Source organism: Antechinus flavipes, chromosome 6, assembly GCF_016432865.1.
Source record: "Antechinus flavipes isolate AdamAnt ecotype Samford, QLD, Australia chromosome 6, AdamAnt_v2, whole genome shotgun sequence".
Classification (NCBI taxonomy): domain Eukaryota; kingdom Metazoa; phylum Chordata; class Mammalia; order Dasyuromorphia; family Dasyuridae; genus Antechinus; species Antechinus flavipes.
In genome coordinates, this window is record NC_067403.1 from 252007885 (window position 1) to 252021173 (window position 13289).

The 13289-nt window shown below is 41.3% G+C and overlaps 1 long non-coding RNA gene across 1 annotated transcript in view; it reads right to left on the reverse strand.

Annotated features, from left to right (window-relative positions):
• Window positions 1-3131: 3131 nt before the first annotated feature.
• Window positions 3132-13289, reverse strand: part of LOC127539929 (uncharacterized) — a 59093-nt gene continuing 48935 nt past the window's right edge. The window contains exons 2-3 of the long non-coding RNA XR_007948052.1: window positions 3534-3724; window positions 3132-3420 (exon numbers count right to left, since the gene is read on the reverse strand). This is a non-coding gene — a long non-coding RNA (uncharacterized LOC127539929). The remainder of the gene's footprint in view (window positions 3421-3533; window positions 3725-13289) is intronic.

Sequence of the window (13289 nt, forward strand, 5' to 3'; positions counted from 1 at the left end):
TCATCCCTGAGGGATCATTGTTGGTGAGTATAATGGAGATTGACTCCTCAGCTTTGCCCAGCATTCTGGACTTGTCACCACCAACACTGCCCTGCTGGAGACTGTAGTGGACTTAGCTGTCACAGGTCCATCCATCTACCCATAAGCCTGCAGGGAGCTAGAGAGAGATAGATCAGGGCTAAAGCTTTCAGGAGCCTGCAAAGCACAGCATGCCCAGACTCTTTTCTGTCCCACAGAAGTGATCGGATCTCTAGGCTGCAGCTGCTGCCACTAGGGAAGTGCCAGAGTGAAGTACCGTAGTCAGATGTAGCCTGAGAGTCAGGCTGGATTTTTCAGGAAATCTTTAGGAGGTGGAGTGGGCCTGGGGTTGGAAAGAAGCAGCTGCATTCAGTCCCATGAAAACACACACACACACACACACACACACACACACACACACACACACACACACACCCTCCTCCCAAACACAGCTCCATGCAGATTGGAGAGCCTGTTTAGTCTCTCTGGGAACCAAGAATACTACATGTGAGGCTGGATTCAATTTTTAGCTTTTTTCTCATGAGCCACAGATCTGTGACTGAATCACTTCACTCCAATCTTTATTTTTCTCATCTGCAAATGAAAATAATTTGTATTAGGTACCTTGCACAATCACTTGGGAGGAAAACTTTTGGAAAACTATAAAGTATTATAGAAATGTGAATAGGAATCATACCCACTTGTCAAGTGGAGACCTAATGACTTGGAGGATTTGTGATGGGCACAATCACACAGATGGTCTCAGACCCAAGTCCTGGGTTCCAAATCAGGCCCTCAAACTTGAGGTCTTACATTCAAATTCTGGCACCCCAGGCTGCTAGGGTCCTAGCATGATACTGCTTTATTTGTAGAGCTGTAAGTGGTCCCCTGAGTTAATGAAGTCTGACACTCACCTTTTGGCAGTCCACCAGAGACACTTTGGCCTGAAGAAATGGGAGGGAGGGAGAGAAAGGTATGCAAAAGATCCATAAGCCTCTACAAAAGTGACAGCGAATCATTTTAAGCCATCTGGGAACCATATCTATTTTAACATGTCTGCCGGGAATGTAAGAACCAAGTCAGCCCCCAGTTCTGGCTCTTTACAACTTAACAAAGGGACAGAAGTTGAACTTTCCTGAAGCACCTAAGGATAAAGGGTGCAAAGTTTAGAAAAATAAGTGCCGTTCTGTGGCTACAAATGTCCAGCCTGTCTTAACCCTCTCTTGGGAATATCTGCCATGACAGAAGCTTCACTGAGAATGGGGAACTGAAATCTAGCTCTGGAGTCACAAAGAATATCCCTGCCTGCCTCCTGTCCTCCTGCCCCCCATTCCCCATCACATGATGCTGTATCTGTAATTTGTGCTTCTCCCCTTATTCTGTGCCTCAGATATGCCCCAAGGAACTGACGACTGGGAGGATGGGGATGCAGATGAGGCCAAAAAGAATGTGCAGAGAGGGAGACGGGGGAGCAGGTCATGTTGGGATCGGTGTGTTCAACCCCAGGCTCATAGGTGACCATGGGCAAGATACTGAACCCCTGGGTCCAAATCTATAAAATGGGTATGTATTCCTTATACCAGGGACTCCACAGAGATGCTGAAGAGCCCTGTAATGTTTAAGAACTTTAAAAATTCGAGGTAGGTTCATTAGACTAGGACACATTACAATTTACATTTCTGTAGTGTTTTAAAGAATTAATAAAGCCTTTTCCTCATACAAGTCATAGTCTCATTTACAGCTAGAAGGGACTCTAGAAATCAGGCAGTTCTTCCCCTTTCATTTTACAAATGAGATAACTGAGGCACAAAGAATCATTAAATGGCAGGGCCCAGGATTTGGACTCCAGGTTCTCTGAATACAGGACAAGCATCCAGAATTATGTCCCTCCAATAAATCGGCCAGAGAATTGGGGGATTTGACCGTGGTCACTAGACTAATGAGGGTCAGCTGCAGTATAGGGTTTGGGCTTCTCTGATTCCAAGCCCTGAACTCTAGCCATTCGGCGCATTACTGCCTCGCTTTCAATCATTAACATCCAGATTCTCCTCTTTACAGTTTTTGATTTCCGGCTCCCTTTCAATAGCAGCTGCAGAAAAAGACACAAAAGCTCTGGTGAGTGACTGTTTCCCATGGCACTTAACCCCACTCCGAGTTCTAGGACTCTAGAGGTCCCTGGAGCAGGGACCATCTCGCTTTTCCATCTCCTCCTTCAGGTTAGCCCCATACTTGGTCCTCAGGCAGGGCTCCTTCCTGCATTCATTCATTCATCCTCTCTCTCTGAAGCAGCCCTTCACAAATGCCCACGCTGTGCCAGCTTCCTTGCTCACTGTTATGGGAGCAGCCATCAGCCCACTCCTGGGCCCGGGCTCTCACACAGTCCTGATGGCAGAGTTAGGACCACCCAGTCCCCCTGTCCTGAGCCGTGCCCTCTGGAGGACATGTGCTGGGGGCTGCTCAGAGGCGTCCGGAGGCAGTAGCATCCCCTCCTTCCCTCCGTGGCCTGCACATAGACACAAGCACACACGCACATCACCCACAAACATGCCTCCCAGACAAGCAGCAGCACGCCTCCACCTCCATACTACACACACAATACAGCACATGCACACCAGCACACACCACAAAGCACACGTGCCCAAGACACAGCAGGCAGAGCAACATACACACAAGAGATCTACATACACACAATCCATACACAGCACAGCACACAGCATACACCCACGATCACACACAGAAATGCAACAGCTTTCTACATGTGACACACATATACAACAATGTACACACGCAAACATACAGCAGTACAACACACCTGTAACACAAAGCCTAGAGATCACCATACCTACAAACAAAACACAATGTGCACCCATATCACACAACACACAGTGTACACATGTGCCCACAACCCAAAACAACACATACAGAACATTCCATGTGTATACACAACAGATGCACAGTCCATCACACATACACAGACTACAAAAAGCATGTGATATAATACACATGTAACATATACAACAGATGTAACACATTTATAATCTACAGCATACCTAGACATAAAAAGCACACAAGACAAAAAGCAACAAATGTGCACACACACATACCCTGGAGCTCTTCATAGCTGCTCTTTTGTCCACCTGCATTTCCAGAACTTGAGCCCCAGGTCTCCAGCAGTTGGTGTGGATTGTCCAGGGAACAGACTACATCCCCTGCCAAGGGTTTCTCCAAAGGTTCAATCCAGTAGCACTTTACAAAGGGACTCCCTCACCAATGGTCAATAGTTCCTTCAGGTCAGGGGCTCTTCTGCCTTTCCTTGAATCTGTTTAACACAGTGCCTGGGACGTAGTAGGTGCTTAGCAAGTGTTTATGGACTTGGTAGAATTGCGATAGAACATTCCCCTTCTGGAATCAAAAAGAGTTGAAAAGGCCTGAATGGAAGATTTGGGCAGTGCTGGCAGCATGCATCAAACCCCAGGTACAATGAGGAGAGGGAGCGGGTGGTCTGATCCTCATACCCTTGGAGGTTGCAAAGAAGGACAGTGTGACACCTAAGAGAGGTATGCCATGGTGATGAGATCCTGGGGATGTCAGTTGTCCAAGGCCAGCCAGTGGAGGAGCAAGAGCAAAAGCCCTGCTATACTTCCCCTATACTTCCCCTTTATCGATTAATCAGTAAACATGTCTTCATTGCCTTTTATGTGAGATGCTAGGAGCAGAAAAGCAAAAAATGAAATTATTTCTGCTGATGAATAACTTGCTTCCTAATGGTACAAGCATAATTATAACTATAAACAAAATAGTACATAATATAAAGTAATTTGGGAAAGTGGGCACTGTTTCAGGGATCAGAAAAAAGCTTCTTGTAAAAAGAGGTGAGGAACTAGAGGAGCTCAGGCATAGGGAAGGAGACTAGCTACGGGAGACAACCAGAGCAAGGAGTGGAAAAAGACAAAGGAGATGGAACGAAATGAGTAAGGAGCAAAGAGAAGATCCCTTGGGCTGGATTACAGAGTTTGGGGGGCAAGAGAAGCTCAAAAAAAGCAGTTTGGGGCCAATTGCCGAAGGGCTTTCAAAGCATGTTTATTCTTACAGCTAATAGGGAGCTGATGGACTTTACTGAGTTGGAGAGGTGAGAATTTTGCTTTAGGAAAATTAATCACTTTAGCAGCCAGGTGGAGCACGAAAGATTTAAGGCAGGCAGAACAATTTAGGAGAACATTTAGGAGATGTGAGGAGGTCTAGAATTAAGGGGCCACCCGTGTGAATAAAGAGAAGAGAACAGATATGAAAGTTGTGGGGGTAGAAACTGCAAGGCCTGCTAGTACCAGATCTCAAACTATACAACAAAGCAGTAATTATCAAAACAATCTGGAGCTGGCTGGTTAATCAATGAACAGATTAGGTGTACAATCTGCAAAAGCAAAGGAACATAGTTACCTACTATTTGATAAGCCCAAAGATCCCAGCTACTGAGGCAAGAATTTTAGAGGAAAAAACAAACAAAACAAAACAAAAACTACTGGGAAGACTGGAAAGCATTCTGACAGAAAGTAGACATAGACCAACATTTCACACTGCATACCAATATAAGCTCAAAATGGGCACCTGATTGAGACATAAAAGGTGATATAAACTAATAAGTCGAACATGAGAGAGAGATCTAAGGATAGGGCAAGAGTTCATGACCAAATAAAGATATACAAAGATTTATGGGAGTTGATGGATAACTTTGATTAAAATAAATTAAAAATAACATTTAAGTTTTATAAAGTAAAACCAAAGCAGCCAAAATTAGAAGAAAAATAGAAAACTGGGGTAAGTCTTTGCTGCAAATTTCTCTGATAAAGATCTCATTTCCCAAATCTATAAGGAATTGGGCCAAACTTATAAAAAGAGGATCCAATACCCAAATGATAAATGGTCAAATGATATAAATATTTTTTCATCAAGGCTATCAATAGGTGTCCGAAAAAAATGCACCAAATGTATTAGAGAATTACAAGTTAAAAAACTCTGAGATACTTTTTTATACTGTTGGAAAACACAGGAGAGCTGTTGGAATACATGGGAGCCACCTGGCAGTGGCTGCTGGAGATCCCACGCAGAATGGATCTCCTCTTGTGAAATGATGATACAAGGAGACTGAGAGGCAGTTGCTGTTCTCTGACCTCTCTGAGAGGCCGCTGCGTTGTTTGACCTCCCTCTTACTTTCTCTGCCTCCAATTTATCTCATTCCTAGTCTGCAACACCTGTGTCAGCAAAGGCTGCCTTGCAACTTCTTCAGACGTTATGATCCACAGCTGTGGAGGCTCTCGGAGAATTGACCTGCCCCTTAACATTATACCTATCAATTTGGCTAAGAAAATACAGAAAAAGAAAAAGACAAATGCTGTTGGGGATGAGAAAGTAGGGATACTACTGCTCTGTTGGTTGAGTTGTCCCAACCATTCTGGAGAGCAATTTGGATCTAGACTCAGAAAACTATAAAGCTGTGCATATCCTTTGACCTAGCAATATTACTTTTAAATCTATACCCTAACTAGGTCACAGAAAAAAAAAAAAGAAGAAGAAGAAGAAGAAATGGATCCAAATACCAAAATAATTGTAGCAGCTCTTTCTGTGGTGGCAAAGAACTGGAAACTATGCCCATCAATTGGGGAATGGATCAACAAGTTCTGTATATAAATATAATGGAAAACTATTATGCTGTAAGAAATGATAAAGGAATGGTTTCAGAAAAACCTAAGATGTTTTGTATGAATTGATGTAGAGGGAAGCAATTTGCACAGTAACAGTAATATTATAAAAGTATGAAAGACTTAGCCCCTTTGACCAATATGATGATTTACCATAACCACACAAGACTCATGGTGAAAAATAATATCCAACTCTAGATAGAGAATTGGTGGATTCAAAGTATAGATTAAATCAGCTTTCTTTCTTGGTAAACAGCTAATGTGAAAATCTTTTTATGACTTCATATGTGTAATTGGTAGTGTATTTTGTGTATTTTCAATGCAAGGATGGAATAAGGAAGAAAATATGGAACTGAAAACAAAATGACATTTAAAAAAATAAACATCAAGATCTGGCAACTGACCAGAAATGAGGGTTGATGGAAGTGAGGTATTAAGGACAACATAGAAGCTGATTGGTTGATTGTCATCTTTGTGCTCAGAGGACCAAAATGACATCACTGTGCTAGAGTCGAGGTTCAATGTGTCCAACTGAGACTGATCAGACCAATATGAACTCAAATGGTTCTACCACAGGTTGAGCACAGTCCATATTGGCCTAGAAGAAATTAGGAGAGGGAGGCCCTAGAGGCAAAGATCACTCACCCCACACTAGTTAATACTCCATGTCTTAGAGAGTCTCCAGAAAGAGTGTGAAGGAAACAGTCAAAAGATGCAAAAAAGCCTGGAGTTGAAAATCTTGAACATTTTCAAAGTGTTATTATTTTCTTTCAAGTCCAAAGCTGTGTGGCCATGAATATCTTCTTAAGCCCTCGGCCCCTAATTGGGATCTTCTCCCTAAGTTTTATAATTAATAAACAGCTGCCTCATTTTTTCTTTATTTTTCCCCTGAGGCAATTGAGGTTAAGTGACTTGCTGGGGGGAGTGGGGTCACACAGCCAGGAAGTGTTAAGTGTCTGAGGCTAGATTTGAACTCAGGTCCTCCTGACTTCAGGGCTGGTGCTCTATCCACTGCACCACCTAGCTGCCCCTGCCTCATTTTTTCAACAATAAATCATGTATGAAAGCTTCAAAATGGGTCAAGATAAGTTATTTCAGACTGTGTATTTCTAAAAGAAAAATCATCTACCATGATGTCCAAATTCAGAATCCTCAAAAGGAGGAGATTGAAATGGAGAGGATCAATGTCCCTGTTCTGCACCAGCTTGCATGTTTGGGGTTGGGATGTGTAAAAAAGAATCTTGACAACAGGTTCTCATCAAGTTATATTAAAGCAAGAAAGGTTCTCTTGGAAGGATAAACTTGTTTTCATCCAGATTTAGTTCCTTTCTCTGTGGAAAACCACTTAATGTGACTTTTCTAGAATTTCAACCCAGTGGCAGACTGTATCTAAGCAATAAGGTTGATATTGGGCCAAATCCTGCTGTAGGTCTTAATTTTATCTTTATCTTCCTACTCAACCTTTTCCTCCTTTGTTTTGCTGTTATTACTATTATCTGGTATGTGATATACCCTCCTAGGCTAGTCTACTCCACGCCCAACAACCCAGAGCATATCTCTACCTTGCAGTCTAGGCCTTTTGCTGAATTTTATCTCAACCTATCTTGGTCTTCTGCCTTCCAAAGGGTTTAAGCAGAAAGTGAGATTCTCTAGTAAACTCATTAATGATAATATATTCAACAGAAAAGGCATAAGAACAAGAATATATCATTAACTAGTATTTAGCCCCTTCTAGGTAATATGTGCATTTTAGCATGGGATTTCTGAAAATAATAACTCAATATCTAGGACGTGTTCCAAATTCTTTGAAGAGGAATTTAAGGCTAAGTAGGGAGAAGGCGTGCCTTGGCAGATTAGCAAGAGACCTAGAGGATAGAAGTGACCTTTAAGGACCAGTAAAATCATACAATATAAGCAGCTTCTGTTTAGCTTTTAAAGTTCTTTATACTCTGAATCCTTCCTTCTTTTCTAGTCTTCTTAGATCTTCCTTCTCCATGCTTTTCATTCCACAGGGCACTCCTATCTTCCCACTTGAAGCATTTTCAATGGCTGTATCCCACGCCTGGAATTCTACCTGTCTCTACTTCCTGGTTTCCCTTCCAGGTTCACCTAAGAATTCTACAAGAATTCTTTCTGGGTTTCCCTTTTCCTCTGAGATTATCTGCAATTTATCCTGCTATGTTCCCTTGGTACATAGTTTGTACAAAGTTGTTTGCATGCCTGTCTCATTATTACAGAGTGAGCTCTTTCAGGGCAGAATTACTTTTGCTATTCTTTGTGTCTTCAGCACTTAGCAAAGTGCCACATATATGTGCTTAATTGTTGCTTGTTCGGTTAACTTGAAAACAAAGAAAGATACATACTCTGCACACAAGTCCAGCACTTCTTTTTTTTTTTTTTTTTTTTTTTTTCCAGCACTTCTTAGTGAATTAATTATGTATTTAGGTACCTCTAATTTGAAGAACAGTGACAAATCTGTTGCTTCCAAGGGAAGGCTACTCTCAGAGCTCTGAATAATTATTTTAATGATTTTCCTTATTTTGAGCTGCTCTTCATACTCTGCTCTCCTTTCTCTGCATTACTTTGTCAGTACCCTTCCTAAATCACGGAGCCTATATCCAATGCAAGGGCCATTCATCCCAGAGCTGCTAGCACTGAGGCAACTGGCACAACATTGGTCACAAATTCAGGACTAAAAACTTTCAGAAAGGTGACAAAAATAGATGTATAGAGAGGGCAGCAGTGGGTTGGAAGGAATGGATGAAGAAGACAGTAGAGTTCAGGAAAATAACTTCGGAAGGTCTCCATGAGTATGGGAAAGAGTAGAATCAACAGGACTTGGTGACTGACAAGATATGAGAGGCGAGTGTAGTGTTCCAATTGGTTTTCTGGAGGACTCTGGACTAGCCTTCTTTTCAGCAGAGTAATCACCACGAGAATAGCCAGGTAATAAAGTCCAAATCCTTTATTATCTCCTTCACAATCTAGTTTCCTTGCCTGGGGCCTGGGCTAGCTTTCTTGGAGGCCTTCCAGAGTCTTGGTTTCAGTGGAGAAATGAAGGACAGACCTGCCACCACGATAGCGTGAAAGGGAATGAATCTGTCTGGCTGAATTTGTCCCAGCTTATATGCTCTATTGTTAAAATTCTTACAAGGTGCTAAGTCAGTGGAATTGATAGAGACAATGGTTGTACAGCAGGGTGCTTAACAGTTCTCTAAACGTACTTAGTACTTATTAGAGTTCCACAAGATTCACATCTTTAAGAGAGCACATATAAGAAGGAGCCCACTAAAGGACAAGCCCACTAAGACACAAGCCCACTATCAGAGGCAGAGTCAGATTCATTCCATATTCCACCTTTATGCTGGCTGGAGGTTTTGGATTTGAAGGGATGAGAGGCTGAAACTGGAAGAGGCAAAGAACTAGCAGCAAAAGCTCTTGGAACCAAGGAGAGAGATAGGCCTCTAAGAAAGCTAACCAGGACCAAGGAAGGAGACAATACTTGAAAAGACAAAATAAAGGATTTGGAATTTAACTCCTGGCTGCATTTGGTGTGATTATGCTAAACTGAAAGGAAGGCTGCCTCCAGAAGCCCCCATCCCCCCCCCCCAAGAAACCTGCTCCCAGAGAATATTATATTTTAGAGAAGAATATTATACTATTATAATTAGGTCATTTACAATACACGGAGAATAAGCCAATCATTATATCACTAGGGAACCATTATTTGTTGTAAGATTAAATCAATCATACTGAACTAGAGAATTATTAATCCCCATGCTAACTAGAAAACCATTGTCTTATCAATTCCACTTGGTTAGCACCTTGTAAGAATCCTTGTTTCAAGTACAGACTTCTGGCCCATAACAGGTGAAGGCGATGGTGGATGTCTGGGTGGGCTATCTAAAATGCCTATTCGGCCATGGATACAGGCTTTACTCACTTCTTGAATTCATAGACATTCATGCTATTTCAACTCAATTACCTTCTTATTTTCTCCTATAATATAGGACACTTGATACTGATGATCATCTCCATAAGTGAATTCTTTGTTGTTTTACCAGTCATACACATTGGATGCAAAGCCATCAGTTGTGGGCCTCTGGTAAATTAGTTATCCTAGCATGAGCAAATGTTAGGAGGACTTTGGGTAACACTCACTGAATCTCCTAGCTATCATGAACTTCAGAGGAGTATCTTATATTCCCATTCTTGCCCAACTCATTATTTCCAACCTATGATTATCTAGCCCATAGCAGAAGGTTGACAAAGCTGTAAATAATCAACTAGTCCGGAAGGTGAATCAGGGCGTTTTTGGACAGCTCTAATTACTAAGGAGCCTATCTATACTGAGACCAAATCCACCTCTTGTAACCTCCACTTATTGTTCTTAGTTCTACCCTTCGGAATCAGGCATAGCAGGTCCAAATTTCTTTTCACATGTCATTCCCTTCAAATATTTGAAGTCAGCCATCATGTTCCCCATCCCTCATATCTTCTCTCACATCCAAGGTTAATATCACCAGTTCCATCACTCTCTCATATTAAGTAGATCTAATCAACTGAAAGTCACTAATATGAGTAAGCCCCCATTATTCTAGGAACCCAGGGATCCTCTTTCATTCAGTGGACCTCTGGGCAATCCTTTTGTCACCAATCCCCTAAATATGGCACCCCAAAATAGAGCACAATATTCCAGATGTGAAGTAGTCAGAGCATATAGTACAGAGATAATATCACCTTCCACCTTTTAGAATCCATGTATCTACATGTAGCCAGCCTAAGATAACATTTGGATTATAAATACAGAATTGTCAAGTTGAAATGAGTAATTTGATACAATAAATGCTTCTCAAAAAATACAATCAATCCTCACAAAAAGAATGTTTCCCTCAAATAATTAAGGAAAAAAGCTTATTAGAGTTTAACCAGAGCTCTTTGTAGCTCACAGAGTGAGTTACTGATCTTCAACAATAATTTTTATTTGAGCCTTTCTGCCTCCTTTCTGCTCTCTTCATCATTTTCTGGAGTGGAGCACAAACTCTATGAGGCAGTGTGGACTTTTCACAGATGTTAGAACCACAGAGAGGGGTGTGCTGATGGGTATCAGAAAGACACATGGCTGGCAGCATACTGATTTGTATTTCAGTAGAATTTTCCAAAGGGAAATAAACATGAAGACTAATTTAAGGGTCTCTTTTTCTGGAATGAAAGTGAAGAAAGGATTTGAGATCTGACATGAACAGGAATCTTTTCTATTCTACTACTTGCTACATAGTGTCCAACAATTCTTCTAGAACAACATAACTAATGAGAAAACAATAGCATGTGAAATCTTCCTGTAAATTTATTATAAGTACTGTTTTATGTCAATCCATACTTTCTTCTAAAACAAAGTTAACTAAAGCTAAGGTTAATTATACCTAATTTGCGCACCTTTCCATTCAGAATCATTTTATTTGTTGGAAAGACAAATAAAAACTCATTTACTGGTTGCCAGATAGGACCAAAGAAGAATGAGACAGAGGAAGGAGGGGAAAGAATTTCATTAGAGAAATATGAAAAGGTAAAAAAAAAAACGGGTCACTGGGCATGGGGAGAGTAAGAAATGAACTATGAGCAGCTCATGTAACCCATGGAAAATACCAAGTTTCTGATGAACTGTCAGACACAGGGAGGGCAGACTGAAAACCTTACATGGGGCAGCATTTGTCTTTTCCCAGCTGTCACACCAGATGAGGGAGTTGGATGAAAAAAAAGGAAGTTCCCATTCATATAGCACTTTATATCCTGTGAGGAAACATGATTAGCCTTCTTTTAGCAAAGAGGAAACTTGGAGGAATAACTTCAATTCAGAAACACGAATTTCATCTCATGTCACCAAAATGTAGAGGACCCTGGTCATTCTCACATTCCTTCAGCACATTAAAAATTACTGAGCTCAGCAGTTAGCAAGATCTACTTCCCATAGAAAGTATTATTCTCATTTCGCAGATGGGGAAATTGAGGCTTCTAGAAGTTAAATATCTTGGCCCTGGTCACTTAACCAGAGTAGAATCTGAAACCCAGTCCTTTAAAGAACTACAGTGGACCACTGGAAGCAGATTACTCTCCTCACTGACACCCCCTCCCCTCACTTCTCCCCATTCATGTGAATTTTTTGCCTCACTTCCTTTCTAAGCAGCATTTTTTTTTCAGTAGAGGCCCTGTGGGGTCCTAGAACTTCCATTCTTATTCTCCCTCCCCCACAATCCTTGGTTCAAACTAAATGACTTAGAAAGTTTGTCTGAGATCACTTTTTTTTTACTCTAAATGCCAAAGGCAGAAATTCTGCATCATCATTGTGTCCAAAATCTGATGCCTACCTTGAAATTATACAACTCTGTAAAAACAAAATAAAATTCAATGCAGAGAAATTTGAGGTGACAAATCCTAAGACAAAAGGGGCATCAACACACACACACACAAAAAAAAAAAAAAAAGGGCAAACAGTAGTGATTAAAAAAAAAAAAAACTCTTCATTAACCACAGCTAACACACACCATCAGTGCAGCATTAGAAAAAAAAAAAAACTGCCAAAGGGGCTTCTTCTCAGAGTCTTTTGTGAAGGCTGCTAGACATCATCCAGTTCAATCCTCCCTTATTTACAAGTCTGGAATGGTTCAAGATCCAAAATCAAACAATCAGGAAATGGCACAAAATGAATTGAAAAGAGCCTCTATGACTTTTTAAATTACCCTATCACTGAAAAAGAATCACTTTTACAAATGCCTAACAAGTAATCATAGAGCTTTGGCTATTAAAACTCTCCAAAAGGTGGACCCTACTCTCCACTCTTCCCCCACCATGGAGCAAGTATAGATAGTCATTTGTGTCCAGGGCCACAAACCAATTAAAACCATATTTCGGTATTGTAAGTTATCTGGGTTATGCTTTTAAGATCCTTGAAAAAATCAGAGATGGTTAGGGAAAAGAAGCAGAGCCAAAGGGAATGGACACTGGGAAGAGAGCCAAAAAAAGGTTGTAGCAAGAAATAGTATAGCTGTATATACTCTCACCACCATCACCTACTCCCTTCCTCCTCCCCCTTTCACCCTACCTCTTGCTAAAGTCTTCAAATATTCCTAAAAATCATTAGGTCAGACCCTGTTAAGAAAATCCAAGGGAAAAATCATGCTTCTTTTCCAGTCAAGGCTGACACAGGCAGATAAGAGAGGTCTGCAAGCACTGGGAACAAAATCTGGTCAGGAGCATCCCCTGTGGAGGATTCCACAACCCAGGAACTTTGCCCAGGGCAGATGAAATTCCAAACTCACATAAAAATACGAGCTCACACACAGCGGAAAAACAGGTGCCAACTGGCAGCTTTGTCACTCATTACCCAGTTCTGGGCTACAGATCCAGGGAAGATTGAAGTAGGGACTTGCGCTAAGGGCTAAGGAGCAATTGCCAGCTCTGGCCTGTGTATCAAAAAAAAAAAAAAAAAAAGAAGTTCAGAAGCAAGCAGCAGTGTGGCTAAAATCCCAGGAGCAAGGTCTTAATTCTAGCTTCTATCCTGATCTGAAGCCTGCAGGG